This window comes from Vombatus ursinus, unplaced genomic scaffold (assembly GCF_900497805.2).
Source record: "Vombatus ursinus unplaced genomic scaffold, bare-nosed wombat genome assembly UNPS02014772.1, whole genome shotgun sequence".
Taxonomy (NCBI): Eukaryota; Metazoa; Chordata; class Mammalia; order Diprotodontia; family Vombatidae; genus Vombatus; species Vombatus ursinus.
In genome coordinates this window covers 3,168,994-3,171,982 of record NW_020954550.1, presented here as the reverse complement: position 1 = coordinate 3,171,982, position 2,989 = coordinate 3,168,994, and positions in this window count along the sequence as shown.

Below are 2,989 nucleotides of genomic sequence, written 5' to 3'. Positions count from 1 at the left end.
CCTTCCTTCCTTCCTTCCTTCCTTCCTTCCTTCCTTCCTTCCTTCCTGCATCAAAAATCACACCTTCAGTTGGAGTGAGGCAGGGGGCATATGGTGCCTGATTTTGTTTTCTTAAGCTTTCTTAAGAGGAAGGCCTGAACACCCCCTACTTCTCTTAAGATATTAATGTACTGTACTGGCAATACCTGAACTTGGTGAGGAAGTCAGAATGACAGCGTTTGAAGCAACGTGGCAACGCATGCAAAAAAGCATCAGATCCTTAGAGCAGCGGAGGAAAATATAATTGGACTCTGCTAAGGATAACAAGACCCAACAGCTTGGTGAAACCGTGAAGGTGCCATCCCGCCCCCTCTCCTCCCCCCACCCGCTGTCACCTCCTTCCCCACAGGCCCCAAGCTCCCCTCCCAGTGCCATGTGCACCGAGGCCTGGTCCCCCCTCGCCCGCACGGCGCTTCTCTCCAGGGAGCCCGGGTCCAGGAACTCTTTCCAGGATGGGACGGGATATTACAGCTCGGTTTGTGCACCAGCATCCTTAATATTTCCTTCCTTTCAGAAGCAAATAGAGCGTTCCCTTATCTGAATGCTAATTTCCTAGTTAAAAACCCTCCCTTGCTGACAAGGGACTGAAAGAGTTTTAAATCACAGATGTAGAGTATCAAATGCAATAATGCTCTTGCAATAGTGCATTGAAGCCTCAATTAATTAACCCTTGGGCTAAGTAGGCAGGTACATGGCGGTGGCCGCAGGCGGTGGATGGATGAGATTTAAATGTGCATCTCATTTCCCCAGCACGGAACCTGCCGTTTGGTTCAGAAAGGAGTCATTTTGCACACTCGCCTCATTTACTCGCTGCTTTAATCCTTCTAATTCCACCTGAGATCCCGGGAAGAATTGAAAAGGAAAGCTAGGTGCAAGGGCTCGGGAGCCGGGCTTTGTTTACACGCTTTCCCGGGGGACCACGCCGCTCTGGGGCTCTCGCCTTTTCAGCGGGCTCCCGAGCTCAGAGCAGTAGTCATATGGAAATATTTAAAGAGATTAAGGATTATTTTTGTAATTTGGGTGTTGGAGGGGTGATGGCAGTGGGGAAGGGGACATTATAAGGAAAGTCAAGATTAGGGCCTCTCTCACTGCTTCCATTGCCCCCCAGCCCCACCCCTGGGCTGACCCTGGAGCATCCCCGGGAGGGAGTAGGGACCCGTTGGGGTTTGCAGAAATGGTTGGGGGCGGGGGGGGGGGGGGGGCGGGGGGGGCGGGGCAAAGGAAGGGTCCTAAGGGGCTGAGAGTTTTTCTTCGCGGGGAGGGCCCCTGGCTGCAGCTCCCCTAGTGCTAAGTGGGTTTAGGGGCCACGCTGAGGAGGTTGAGGCATGATCCTGGAGGTCTGAGGATAGGGCAGAGGAAGGAAGACCCCTCGATTTCGGGAGCCACCTCTTGGCCCCTCTTCTCGTTCAACCTCCCACCCCCACACCCAGCTGGGGCGGCGTGTCCCGCACTGAGTCCGTGTAACTCTCCAGCTCATTTCTCTCCACGCGATTTACCATCTGTGAACTCGTCTTTAACCTAATAAAAATCATCTAGCTTTTGACTAACAAGAAAAGGAAACAGTGTTCATTGTGGGGTTTGGGGAAAATGGCTTCACTAATGTGCAGGATGAGAATGGAGTGATTTATAGGCAGTTTTAACTGTAGGCTATGATTAGGGGGCTGGTAGTAAGTGCATTAGATGTCTAAGTGTGGCAATAGAGTAAATAGGCGTTTTATTTATCGCAGTGCCAGGGGCCTCTTAGCGGAAGAGCGCTTCTCCAAATTGAAATATAGCAGAGTTTACACTCCTGATTAGGGCTTCAAGCGCAGAGCCCAAGGCTATCAGCAAAGCAGAAACAACGCTCGCTGACACCTAATTGTCACTGGATTAATGTGCAAACAGGGACAGCAAACAGCAACAACAAATAACCCGGTGTCAGAGCTGTTGGTGGCAGTGTCCACTTGCAGTGACTTGGGGCCAAATTGGAGTTTATATGTCAAAACCCGCTCAGATCAATGTTCCGGGCTCCTCCTGCTCGGGGGCCCGATCCCGCTAGTGGCAGTAGTTGATGTATGTGTGTGCGCGCATATTATGTGCGTGTGAGTCGAGTGGAGCAGATAGACAGAGGAGGTGAAATGCCATTCCATTAATTTTTTTTCTGCTTTATGCTCCCGAATTCGCAGCTATTAAGATAAATTTATGTGAATAAGGTCTTTCTCTCCAGGATCTTGTGACTTTCACCTGTATCTTCATATAAAATTTAATAACCCTGTTTGCGAATCAAATCATTCCCCCAACACCAGATTCAATCTGGGTTGCCACCTGTCTGGCTTTGGACTGGAGCAACCGGTTTGGGCAGCTGGGTTCCAGGTTTTCGGCTGTGTATGTATGGGGTTGGCTGCTTGGGCTGTTTGCTCCGGGAGCTAGATGCTGCCTGCTCCATTCTCTGAAGGCTAGGAAGGGATAGCGATGGGGCTGATAGCTTCCTTTCTTATTCCCCAGATCCCCCTTTCCCTTAAATGACGAAATTGGCAACAGCCCTAGCTGAAAAACACAACTATGCTAAGCATGGTCTAAAACAAATGGAGGAATAGGTTACCATCCACGAAGTTCTTATGCTCACTCATTTTTCTTCTACAATTAGCCATTTAGGGAGGAAAAGAGTCACAAATACATGAATTATGTTCCTAAATGTATTTCTAAAGTTCTTAAGTTTTATTGAGCATGAAAGTTGGTCTTTCCCTGTGTTAAGAACTGAAGAAGCTGTAGAGCTAGCTAGTAGGCTCAATGGTGCAAAGTCTTACGATTTAATCTTGACATTTGCAATTTTTTCTGTAAAATATGACTTTCTTTATTTCAAGACTTTAGCTGAAAACCTCGTAATTCCTTTTAAGCTCCATTTGATTGTCAATTGCACAACTCTCTCTAAAGCTCAGAGCTTCTGATTTTCATACACATATGATTTATT